Raw genomic sequence first — 14,295 nt, forward strand, 5'->3', positions numbered from 1 at the left:
TATGAAAAAATTCAATTTCTCAAGTATGATTGATTTTCATTTATAAACCTTTTGAGACCAAATGTGGAATATTCCTTGACAGAAGTTAGTACTTTTTTCTCCAAATAAATGGAAAATCATGTTCAGAAAATATCTCCATTTCATAGATTTTTTTCGATGAATGCAGAAAAAAATAGTCCTCACCCTATCTTTGATTTGCATCCTTGCTTTTTGTCAGTAATAAGACTGGATTTGGTGTTTCCAAGTTGTTAAAGTGTTTATTTTCTGAAAGCAATAGAACTAGCTACAATAATTTCCTACTGAAACTGAGGGAGCAATTCGTGGGACTGGAACACAATCTCAAGCTGTTATCGTTCTAAGACCAGCCTCCAAGTACTTGAAATATCCCCCTGAGGCCAGGCGCGGTAGCTTGTGCCTGTAATCGCAGCTACTCAGGAGGCTGAGGCAGGAGAATTGCTTGAGCCCTGAAGATGGAGTTTGCAGTGAGCCGAGATCATGCCACTGCACTCCAGTCTGGCCGACAGAGCGAGACTCTGTTTCAAATAAATAAATAAATAAATAAACAAACAAATATTCTCCTGAGAGTTTTCATTCTGAATGCTGTGGCCTTGTTCCTAATTTTTATGATTAGCCTCCCATTTCCTCAGCAGTTTTGCCTGTAATCTTATGCTTCACTCTGAAAATGTTATAGCTTCAAATGCTTACAGACGCCCAGGCACACTTCATGAGCAGTACCTAGCAATGAGATTGGCTACATGTCACATGTGAGCAGGTTGAACTGGGTTGGTGGTAAATGGGGATTCAAGCTTGGGTAGGAGGATATGAACCTGGGGCAAATCAGTGGTTATGAGAATAACTTGTTGTCCCTGCTACACTCAAATAATCTGATAACAACAGGGGTGACAAGCCTGATGCAAATCTGGAGTAGAAAAATAAAGGAGTGCAAAAGAAAGATGAAAAAAATGCATGCCTTAGTTGTTCTGACCTACTAAACTGTAACGTAGATTCAGGAAATTGTCCCAATCGAGACTGAAGTGGATGTACATTTGTCTGGAATGTTTCTACAGAGTGGCCTGCAGGGGACATATCCTATGAGCTGGTTTGCATAGAGAATAGGAGATTTGAGAAGATTATTCGCAAGAGAAAAGACAGAAAGTAGTGTAGGATTTTCTCTGCCTAATGTGCCATTATGACTAGTTTCTTAGTTCCAAAGTGAGGAACTGCAAGCAAAATCTGAAGGGTATGTATTTGTGAATTATTCTGGGAGGGCCATGTGTACAAGCGGTATTGCTTAGCTTCCCAAGTGACAATGTTTGACACAGTGGCATAGAGACAAATAATATGTCCACATTTTGAATGATGTCTCTGAATACTCGTGTGTTGTAAACTTTGAGAGAGCATCTCTGTCATTTGACATGGTTCTTTACAGCCATGGCTAGAGTGAAGTATATCCAAGAAATTCCATAGGTCAAGAACAACAAATGCCAGAAGAATAAGGGAGGAGAAGTGATAACTGCATGATGCCTCTCTCTGATTGAATAGTTGAAGGGCACTTATGCATCCTCTGCAGATGCAGTCAAAGTATAGATTCTATGTCAGGTCGTGATAAAAAGGTAACCTGTGAAATTAGATCAATCTAGTTGTGAATAGACCAATATTACATTATTATTCTTAATTATGGTAACTGACACTATTAAAGTGTCCTGATTTTAGACAATTTTATGTCTTTAGCACAGATAACAGGTCAATGAAACTCATTATTAGGGTAAATAATGTGCATTAAATTGTCCCTGGTCATAAGTTCTTCTTATGTACTAATAGGTGCCCATCTATTTCAGCTTATATCTGTTTAAACCAGTTAAGAACTGGTTTAAGCTCTAAAACAATGACAGCATCAATAGAGATTTCAAGATCTGATGAAGATTAAGAATTACACAATTCACATGTAAATACAGAGGGTAGTAAGCATATTTGAGCAAAGGAAGTATGTGGTATTTATTAATTAGACTGATCTCCAGTTTTTGTTTTTCTCTTGTTTTGGCAGCCTTCAGTTTCGTGCTGAATGTGTAAACTGTCTTCAGGATCTCAGAGTCAGGGAAGTCAAACTTATAGGAAAATAACCTTAAAGGAGTAAAAGGACAAACAGGATTTTGAAGTACTATCCACTGGGCAGGGATTGGGATGTCAGGACAGATGATAGATTTGATGGGGCATGATGGTACAGTGATGGTATAGTGATGGCAGCAGTGATGGTAGAGTAATGCATAACCTGTGCTTCAGCTACATTAATTAGGCAAGTTACAATTGGGACAAGTATTAAACCACGGAGCAGGTAGATTTCATGAGAGAGAATGCCTTCACTGTGGTGAAATATAAAGGCCACTAATAATTCTGTAAGGTGAAATCTACAAACTTTTGGAAACTCATCAAGCTTACTGATACCTAGTCATCATTTGGAAGAGACCCTATCCGTACCAGAATAGCTTCCTGTTGACTAGAGAGAGTAACAGTTCAGTCTTAGTTGTGTGGCATTTTCTTTGAGAGGGAGGCTGGTAATTTGGAGAGGAATTGGAATGGTTCATAGACTGTGACCACAAAATGAATGTGATTTGATGGTTTGGCATGTTCTTTGTGCAGGACTAGTGTCATACCTTCTTAATGGTTTCCCTGCAAACTATTGCAAATGCTACCAGCAAATTCAAGATCCGCAGATCAAATCTAGAAGGTAGTAATAGTGTGAATTTTTTGCAAACTATCTAAGATAATTTGTGAATTTAGTCAGGGTATCAATCAATTAATCCCGAAGTTTGTTTTCTTCTGTCAATAAAGCCTAATGTATTATTGAACTAATGTGGTATTAAATTTAAGAAGACTGCATCCAATAACTTGAAAGATATTCAGAGAAAATATGTATTGATTGGAACAAAACAAAGAGTTCTGTTTGGTGAATAGTACAATTTATAAGGAACTGATAACAAATGAAAAAGAAATGGCTTTAGACAGCTCAACGTGCATAACTTTATATGTTCACATTTCACAAATATTAGAAACCAATAGATCTATTTAAGAACGTCAGGGAGGAATTAGAATTGCAAAATAAAAAATAGCTAAGAGTATCAATGCTAAAGAAATTTTCTATGGTTAATGAGGACAAGTTAAAACATTAAAAATTGGTTTTGACAAGACAGAAGAAAGTGTAAAATATGTGTTAGTATTACCACTTCATAAAATTAAATTAGACATCTCAAGATTTAAAGTAAATCTCTCCCCACTACAGATACACCCATTTTTCTCTAGCCCTTTAAAAGCCTTTTTTATGGGTATCTGAGAAATGAGGAATTTATTGACAGTCTTTTACCTAGAATTTCTAGATGTTGGAAGTGCCCTCTTTTTTCATGAAGTCATGGAGATTGTAGAACATGAAAAACCTTTAGTAAGCAAGATAAAATTCTCCCTCCAAACTGAAGATGCTATCATATATGTGAAAAAAAAGGATCTTGTTTTGTCGGATCAAAAAGTAAAAAGAAAATCATGAAAAATTAGGGATGTGCTTCATCCTTTTTTTTTTTAGTATAACTTTTTTTCAGTTCTTATTAACATGATATATGCTCATTTAATAGTTGATCAGAAGAAATAAGTTCCAAGAAATAATCAACAGATAACTATATTTTCTATTGTTCTGTCCAGTGGTATCTTAGCAAACTGGCTTTCTGGAAAAAAAAAAAAAAAGTAGTGTTTGCCAATTTCAGTTGTGTAAATATTCCCAGCATGGCAAATTTTAAGCTTCCAGTAGTTTAAAAACAAGCTTACAAAATTTCCAAATATGTTGCATTTAACTCACATGAGCTGGTATATTCCAGCTCATGCAACACCATCTACATAAACATAGTGAACACGTCATTGAACATCGCTTTAGACACCATGCAATGTTTTCAGGCTAATAAAAAGAATGGATAGATTGCTAAATAACACTTTGTCTTTCTGTGCCTGACATATTTCACTTAATATAATGTCCTCCAGGTTCATTCATATCCCAAATAACAGGACTTTTTTTCCTTTTTTAGTGCTAAATAGTATTCTACTCTGTGTATATACTACATTTTCTTTATTCATTTATCCATTAATGGATGCTTAGGTTGATTCCATATCTCGGCTACCATATGCTGCAATAAACTTGGAGTGAAGATATCTCTTTGACATACTGATTTCATTTTATTTGGATATATAACCAGTAGCAGAATTACTAGATTATATAATAGTTCTATTTTTAATTTTTTGAGCAACCTCCATACTGTTTTTCATACTGGCTGTACCAAATTATATAATGTACCAAATTCTTCACTTAGAGTGTGCAAAGATTATGTTTTCCCCATATACTTGGCAACATGTATCGTTCATCTTTATGATAGTAGTCTTTCTAAATAGTGTGAGGTGATATCTCTTTGCAATTTTAATATATGTTTTTCCTGATGGTAATAGATATTGAGCATTTTTTTTTTCATATACTTGTTGGTGATTTATGGTATCTTCATTTGAGAAAGGCCTATTCAGGTCCTTTGCTCATTTTTAAAATCAGATTATTGGCCAGGTGCAGTGGCTCATGCTTTTCATCCCAGCACTTTGGGAGGCCAAGGCAAGTGTATCACGAGGTCAGGAGTTCGAGACCAGCCTGGCCAACATGGTGAAACCCCCATCTCTACTAAAGATACAAAAAATTTGCCATGTGTGGTGGTGCGTGGCTGTAATTCCAGCTACTCGGGAGGCTGAGGCAGGAGAATCGCTTCAACCTGGGAGGCGGAGGTTACAGTGAGCCAAGATGATGCCATTGCACTCCAGCCTGGGCGACAGGGTGAGACTCCATCTCAAAAATAAATAAATAAATAAATAAAAATAAAATCAGATTATTATTAGTAGTAGTACAGAGTTGACTGTCTTCCTTATTTATTTTGTATAGTGCTATGACTTGAATGTGTCCCTCAAAGTTTATATATTGGAAATTTAATTCCAAATGCAACAGTTTTGAGAATTGGCACCTTTAAGAGGTAATTAAGCCTTGAGGGCTCTGACCTCCTGAATGAATTAATGCCCTCATCTCAGGGTGGGTTAGTTATCACAAGAGTGGGTTCCTGATAAAAGGATGAGTTTGGCCTCAGAGACAGAGACTCTCTCTCCGTCTCTGTCTTGTGAGTATTCTCTTGCCAGTGATGCCACATGTTACATGTGGCAAGAAGGCCCTCACCACGTGCATTCTCTTGATTTTGTACTTTCCAGCCCCCAGAACCGTGAGCCAAATTAGCTTCTATAGCTTATAAATTACCCTGTGTGTGGTGTTGTGCGGAGCACAACACAGACTAAGAAAAATATTAACCCTTTAACAGGGAAATGACTTGAAACTGTTTTCTCCTTTTCCATAGGTGATAACTTCCTCAGCTGACTGTTTCCATTGCTGTGTAGTACATTTTTGTATATGGTATGAGATATGGGTCTAATTTTATTCTTCTGCATGAGATATCCAGTTTTCCCAACACCATTTATTAAAGGGATTGTATTTTCCCTATTTTGTGTTCTTGGCATCTTGGTTGAAAATGTACTGTAAATGTGTGGATTTATTCTGTTTCCTTGGTATATGTGTCTGTTTTTGTGCCATACAAGGCTGCTTTAATTGCTATACCTTTGTAGTATATTTTGAAATCAGGGAGTGTGATGCCTCTGGCTTTGTTCTTTCTGCTCAAGATAACTTTGGTTATTCAGGGTCTTTCTGATTTCATAAAAATTTTATAATTTTTTTCTATTTCTGTGAAAAGCATCATTATAATTTTGATAGTGATTGTATTGAATCTGTAGATCACTTTGAGTAGTATGGACATTTTAACATTATTAATTCTTCTAACCATTATCACAGACTACCATTCAATATATTGTGTCTTCTTCAATTTCTTTCATCAATGTTTTGTAATTTTGAGTGTACAGATCTTTCATCTCATTATATTCATTCCCAAATATTTTTATATATATATATATATATATATATATGCCTCTGGCTTTGTTATTTTATTATTTCATTTTTTGTTTAATCAGTATTTCATATATATATATATATATATATATATCTCCACCAAGTTAGACCTGCTGACCATCTTGAAAGATGAAGTCATGGGACACATGAGATTGAACATAATTTGAGCTATGAAATAAAAGTAGTTTTCAGTTATTGAAATATAAAGATAAAACAGGCTTTCTAAATCTCTGAATTTAATGTCAATATCTATATAGTTGCAAAACTAATACTAAATTTCAGGGACCCTGATGACCACAATTATTCTTATGAATATCATTCTCTTCATACCCTTGACTCTTTCAGAACCTTGGGGTACTTCTTGTGAAGGATAGGCCGGGGTAGTTTCAGATGGCTGTCCATGGTAGCTGGGTGAGCAGAGAGAAACCTCAGAGGCTGAAAAGAGATATGTTAGAGAGTTGTTGGTAGGTTCAGGCAGAGCCACCACATACGTTTAACTTACTTCAAATCTGTTAGTGTTGTTCTTATTTCCCCTAAAACTTTGCTCTCACTATAAATATTATTTTTTAAAATAGCTGGTTTATTACCCAAAGAACTAAATTAAATTTGCGTAATGAAGAAAAATAGTCACTGACATTATAAAGACACATGCACACGTATGTTTATTGCAGCACTATTCACAATAGCAAAGACTTGGAATCAACCCAAATGTCCATCAGTGACAGATTGGATTAAGAAAATGTGGCACATATACACCATGGAATACTATGCAGCCATCAAAAAGGATGAGTTTGTGTCCTTTGTAGGGACATGGATGCAGCTGGAAACCATCATTCTTAGCAAACTATCACAAGAACAGAAAACCAAACACCGCATGTTCTCACTCATAGGTGGGAACTGAACAATGAGATCACTTGGACTCAGGAAGGGGAACATCACACACCGGGGCCTATCATGGGGATGGGGGGGGGGGAGGGGGGAGGGATTGCATTGGGAGTTATACCTGATGTAAATGACGAGTTGATGGGTGCAGCACACCAACATGGCACAAGTATACATATGTAACAAACCTGCACGTTATGCACATGTACCCTACAACTTAAAGTATAATAATAATAAATAAATTAAAAAAAAATAATTGAACATCAATTGAACAGTAGAAGAAATAGTAGACAAAACAAAACATAGTTTAGGGGAGGTTATTGATTTCAGGCAGTTACCCAGATTATACATAGAACTATATAGAGACATGAAATGTGAAGGAAATGTCAAAAACCATGGAGTTTAGATTGAAAAGACACACAATATACCTAACAGGAGTTCCAGAAATAAAGAAAATAAATTAAAAGTGGGAAGGAGAACAATCCAGTGTTCAAAAATAAAATTTCAGTTATCAGAAAGAAAAGAAAAATCTTGACCTTTTCTTGAAGAACTCATGATTCTACCACAAGATAAGAAATAATAGTCCTATCTGGGCAGACTATACAAAATTATGTGACATCAGAGATGCAGCATCAGAGAAAAAAGGGAAAATCTAAATAGCAAGATAGGAAAAGATTACTTAAGTTGAAATTTATATGGATAGCAGATGTATTATCAACAAAATAGATGCTAATGAGGAATATGTTCAACGTGGGAAGTAATTAGAGCGATTTTAATTAAAAATAAACAGTGAAAATTCTAGTAATCAAGTTTCAAGTTAAAAAATTATTAAGGCCTGGATTTCAGTAGGAAGTTTTTTTGCATATAGACTTATGAAATATAGATAAAATGGGATATAGAAGATAATGCTAAAATAAGAAATAAGTAAATGTGTTAGTAAATGTAAGAATGACTTAACTGCAAAAAAGTTAATGACTACAGTGGAGGAAATTCAAATAATATAAAATAGGAATACTAGAGAAAAGAATGTGGAAGATACTGGGGGAGTTGATAAGACTCATACATTCTTCTGTAGCAGCATACAGTTCCTACTTTCTGCCACCCAGGCTGAAGTGCGATGACGTGATCTTGGCTCACTGCAACGTCCACCTCCAGAGTTCAAGCCATTCTCCTGTTTCAGGTTCCCAAGTCGCTGGGATTACAGGCACACGCCACCATGCCCAGCTAATTTGTGTTTGTGTGTGTATTTTAGTAGAGATGGGGTTTCACCTTGTTGCCCAGGCTGGTCTCAAACTCCGGAGCTCAGGAAATCCACCCACCTTGGCCTCCCAAAGTGCTAGGATTATAGGTGTGAGCCACCATGCCTGACCCCAGGTAGGCCTTTTAAAATATAAAATGCATATACAAAAATATAACAAGGTGAGGAAGGCCAAACGAGAATTTAGAAAACTACATTAAACTAAGAAAAGTTAAGAAAGGTAAAATAAATATACAAATAAATGTATTTTAGATTAAACACACCATCTAAAATAGTAGAGTTGTTTCCAAATACAAAATTACTTATTTGATTACATTTACTTGATAAAAGCTATTGATTTTTTACATTGGATAAGAAATACATGTAACTCTTTAATAGGCATATCTAAAATACAACCAATTTAACATAAATATTTAACAGGCATACTTAAATCATAAAAAGCAAAGTGAAAAATGCTATGTGGTTCTTTACAGAAAGTTTGCCAGCCCTGGCTTTCAATCTTTGAGAGAAAACCATAGACTTCCAAGATGACATCAGATTAGAGAAAGATTTATTTTAAAATCCTCAGCTTTATAAAATATTTTTAAAAGCATGAAAATTTGACTACATTGTCAATAATCAAACTCTTGACAGGATAATTATGTAAACAAAAATTAAATATAAGACAAAGGATTTAAAATATGTACAATACACAAAACTGACAAAGGATTAGTAACCAGAATATATATATGTTTCTTATAAATCATCAATAAATAATAACTCAAAAGGAAATTGTATAACTGATATTAAGAGCGTTCAAATAAATGGATGGCCAATAAATACATCAAGAAAGGTCCAGACTAACTAAAAAGTAGAGAATTGCATATCAAACTATATTATAATGAAATATTGTCAGACCAGCCCAAAACATTAAAAATTTGATATATAAATATTTTGGTAAGAATGATAAATGGAAACTCTCATATTCTTCTGACTCGAGTCTAAACAGCTACAATTTGAATAGCCGTTAATCAGTATGCATTTAAATTGAATGTATACCTGCATCTGACCTGTCAATTCCACTTCTAGTATAACTAATCTATGAAAACTATGGGGAAATGTGCTTAAAGTCATTTACTGCAACATTGTCACCAGTAGCAAAGTAAAGATATAAAGTAAATTTATTATCAAGATTATCAATATAGTAATGGATCTATAATGTGGTATGTTAATGTAGTAGAATTCTGCAAAACACTCAGAATTGGTGATCTAATAATCCCCTGGCTATCTATAAACATAAGTCACAAAAGCAAAATGATGAGGGAAAAAAAGCAAGGTACAGTGGTATTTGTGATGCACTATGAGAGAATTCCAATAATGGGGCATAATACATGGAAGTTCAATAAGACTCAAAGGAAATACAGGAGAAGCGTGTTCTATCTACAACTTGGTAAGCAGGTGTGCTGACAGCATTACAGGAGCATGTTTTCCTTTCAAATTGGAACTTATTCCAACACAAAAAGAAGGTACTGACATTCTAAGACATACAAATTATTAAGGAAATCTGTCATATCTTCTCTTGAACCTGTACTAATTTCCTATATTAGCCAACCATTTTCACAGGGAATGATGACAAAAGAAAATGGAAAGATAGTGCAATCCATATTTCCTTTTTCTTTTAGTCATTATGTACTCATCAACAAGCTGAAAGTAGAGAGGACTGTTAGGACGTGAGGACATCAAGAATGTCCAAGCTCAAGAATAATACATTTTATATAAAATATAATAATTATGGTAAATCTCCATGTGAGTTAAATACTGTTATATTTACATTTAAATCTGACATTGCACAAAAAAGATGAACTGTGAATTTCAGTAATTTGTTTATATTTTGCATTTTCTTAGAATGCCATTGAACAGCAAATAAAAAATACAAACACACACAAGATAGGTCAATAGAGAGACCTATCTTCTCTGTGTTTAGAAGAAAGAAAAATTTATGATATTTTAGTACTTTTAATGAAACCATTCTTTCTGCTTTTAGAACAAAGCATCTGTTTTCATTTGCATTGTTTCTTGCCAATTATGTAGATGGCCTTGGTTATCAGTGAATAGAGATCAAACCAGACAATAACTTAAAACAGGAGCAATAGTAACTTTCAAATTTTTCTCCATGAACTGCCAATGTCCCTCAGTCTGTTCACATACTTCTAAATGTTTTCCCTCAGTTCTTTAGAATAACAAGCTAGACCATGCCAGGCATTGTTGCATCTTCTTGATTAGATGTAGATTCCAATGAAGTAAGCTTTAATTTTGCCATGCTGCTCTTTAATAACACCCTTACCATCCATACATTGTGATAAAAAGTACTTAATTTATTTTAGATTTGAGGGTGCATGAGAAAATTGGTCACATGAATATATTGCAAAATGGTGAAGTTTGGGCTTCCAGTGCATGCATCCCTCAAATAGTGAACTTTGTACCCAACAGGTAATTTTTCAACCTTCACTCTCGTTTTACCCTCCTCTCTCCTGGAGTACCCAGCATCTGTTATTTCCATCTTTCTATCCATTTGTACCCATTGTTTAGCTCCCACTTATAACTGAAAACATGTGATATTGATTTTCTGATTCTTAGTTAATCCTCTTAGGATAATAGCCTCCAGCTCTATCAATGTTGCTGCAAAGGACAAGTTTTCATTCTTTTTTATGGCTGCATAGCATTCCATGGTGTATATGCACCACATTTTCTTTATGAAATCAACAGTTGATGATCATTTAGATTGATTCCATTTCCAGCAATTCGATGACATTGCTATTGTGAATAGTGCTACGATAAACATATGAGTGCAAGTGTCTCTTTTAGATAATGATTTTTTTTTTTTCCGTTGGCTAGATACCCAGTAGGGAGATTACTAGGTTGAATGGTAATTCTATTTTTAGTTCTTTGAGAACTAAATTTGAGAAATATTCGTATGGTTTTCCATAAACGTTGTACTAATGTACATTTCCACCAACAGTGTATATATTCCTTTTTCTTTACATCCAAGGCAACATTGATTGTTTTTTGACTTTTTAGTAGCCCTTTGACTGGTCTGTGATTGTGATTTAAATTTTCATTTGTCTTATAAATAGTGATGTTAAGCCATTTTTCCTGTGCTTGTGGGTCATTTGTATATCTTCTTTTGAGAAATGTCTGTGTTCTTTGCCACTTTTTAATGGTGGTGTTGGAATTTTTCTGGTTGAGCAGTTTGAGTTCCTTGTAGATTCTAGAAATTGCTCATTTGTCAGAAGCATAACTTGCAAATATTTACTCCCATTCTTTAGATTGTCTGTGTAATTTGTGGATAGTTTTTTTAATCTTTTTTTTGGAATGCAGAAGATCATTAATTTATTAAGTCCCATTTGTTTTTTGTTTTTGTTTTTGTCTTTATTGCTTTTGAAGGTTTCATAGTACATTCTTTGCCTACTCCAATGTCAAGAAGAGTTTTTCTTAGGTTTTCTTCTAGAATTTTTGTAGTTTCAGGTCTCATATTTAATTTTTAATCCATTTTGAGTTAATTTTTGAATATAGTGAGAGATAGAGATCTAGTTTTATTCTTCTGCATATGATTATCCAATATTCCTCACACAATTTATTGAATAAGTTGTCCTTTCCCCATTGTTCATTTTAGCTAACTTTGTCGAAGATCGATTGGTTGTAGGTATGTAGCTTTATTTCTGGGTTCTCTATTCTGTTCCATTGATTAACGTGTCTATATTTTTACCAGTACCACACTGGGCAGTAGGAGCACCATGGAAGATGACAGGATTGCAGGGCCTGGGCTTTCAGAAGGACTCTAAGCTGTAGCTGAATGGTTCAACAGGAGCAGGATGACTGCTCTGCAGGACTCTTACTGGAAAGGTGGGACCCCTCAGTGGCAGAAGCAGAGGCAGGCAGCTGTAGGGGGCATGGGCTGCTCACACATTCCTCTCATAGGGTCAGCAGCAGTGTTCTTCTTTCGGAAGTGCTAAGGTGCCAAGTTTCCCTGCTCCCTCCCTGCCCTGATTGCAGCAAGAGCTGAAGCAGTGAGAGCAACTTGTTCAGGAGCCAATGGGCAGATCACCAGCTACCGGGGGTTGGACTCCCAGAACAATGCCAGATCACAGCCAAAGTGCTCAAATAAGGGCAGGGAAGCTACTATGCAGGTCTGTCACTGTTGAAGGCAGGCACTTCTCAGCTAGAGCAATGGAGACTGGCAGCTGTGGGTTCATGGCCTGCTTCCCTCCCACAGAGCAGTGGTGGATTTTGCTGTTGGTGCACACACAGGTGCCAGTTTCCCCTGCTCCCTTCTTGGCCTAGCATCAACAGAGTTGGTGGAAGCACTGGTGGTGGCAACTGCTGTGAAAGCCAAAGGTCAGGTCAGTGGCCTGGAGAGGTTAGACTCTCAGAAAAGCACTGGCCACATGTAATCCCAGCATTTCGGGAAGCCAAGGCGGGAGGATCACCTGAGGTCAGGAGTTTGAGGCCAGCCAGGTCAACATGGTGAAACCCCATCTCTAGTAAAAATACAAAAAAAAAAATTAGCTGGATGTGGTGGTGCGTGCCTGTAATCCCAGCTACTCAGGAGGCTGAGGCTGGAGAATCTCTTGAACCCAGGAGGTGGAGGTTGCATGACCTGAGATCATACCACTGCTCTCCAGCCTAGCTGACAGAGTGAGACTCCATCTAAAAAAAGAAAAGAAAAAGAAAGAAAGAAAAGAAAAACACTGGCCACATCCATGTTGCTCATGCTAGGACAGGGCAGATATGCTGTGGACCTGGTGCTGAAGAAGGCAGCCACTGCTTAATGGGGAGTAGCAGAGGCAGGCAGTCATGTGGTGTGCAGTCTGCCCATTCCTCTGTGCCATGGCTGTAGTACCTGTCTTTGGGGCATGTAAAAGTGCCCAAAAGTGTTGGGGTAGTGGCATTTGGTGTTGGGCTGATCAAGGATCAAAGCCCAGTGGGACTTTGTGGAGTGTACAAGCAGCTCCCTTTGTTAGTCTGGTTTGGAGGGTACAGGGGTATGGGCCAAGTGGACTCTCAGTAGCTAGGAATGTAAAAGTCCATGGCAGAGGTGTGGAGTCTTGAGTGTTTCTTGCTCACTCACCCCTTTCCTGCATCAGGGAGCCTCTTCGGCTCCACACAGGTCCCAGCTCAGCAGGCTGCCTGGCTTCAGTCACCTCTGCTCTCTGTGAATCCAGTCATTTCTTGGTGAATGCCTGTGTGCTCTCTTAGATGCACTTCTCAAAGTGTTAATGTTTACTCACTATTTTGATGCTTCTTCATAAGTTGCTTTTAGTCATCGTGAAGCTGAACCCTTATCTATTATTAATAGTAATTGTAGCAAAATGGCAGGAAATATGTTTAGGCAATTGAACTTTTTAGAGACCTCTTCAATGACCTGTAATTTGTATTTAAGGCTTTCATTATTCACCATCAAATTTTTGCAGAATACAGTCAACCAGCTATAGAATTCATCTGTTCGTAAGTAGGTCCCATGAAAGTGTGTTTTTGAAGTACAGCAGTTGCAGTCCACAAATTCTCTTTACTTCTATTCTTTCTCATTTAAGAAGTGTTCAAAGCAGTTTTTGAGTTGTATTTTTTGCTCTTAAATGTTTTTCAGAAATTGCAAATAGATCATTTACCTGTTTTCATCTACAGCTGCCAAGTCCACATGACAATTACGAATGGGTTAAAAAAAGGAGAATTGATTTTTTGTTTTCAAAGACAAAATCTACCCAAGTGCTTCTCTTGCATAAATCTACTTGATTCAGTTCATGATCAAATGACATTGAAATATCAAAATTATAATAAAATTACAGGCTTTGCAATTACACAAAGGAATGTATTAAACTACTTTTGGGAACTATTGTATGTAATATTGCATACTATTTTATGTAATATAAAATTGAAATTTTTAATTATTTCTGAGTTGATTTATTTACTCACTCTACTGTGTCATCAGAATTCTATCTATCTCCAATCTAATTTTTGTGGTGTCAGACCCTGTTAAGTCTGACTTCTCTCGTGCTGAAAAAAAAAAAAAAAAGCTTCTGAACTTCTCAGTTTTATACATGAACACCAAATAGTGCAAAAAAGAAATCACAAATAATTCAAAAAAGAAAGCTTCTGATAGTTC

The sequence above is a fragment of the Macaca thibetana genome, chromosome 13 (assembly GCF_024542745.1).
Source record: "Macaca thibetana thibetana isolate TM-01 chromosome 13, ASM2454274v1, whole genome shotgun sequence".
Classification (NCBI taxonomy): Eukaryota; Metazoa; Chordata; class Mammalia; order Primates; family Cercopithecidae; genus Macaca; species Macaca thibetana.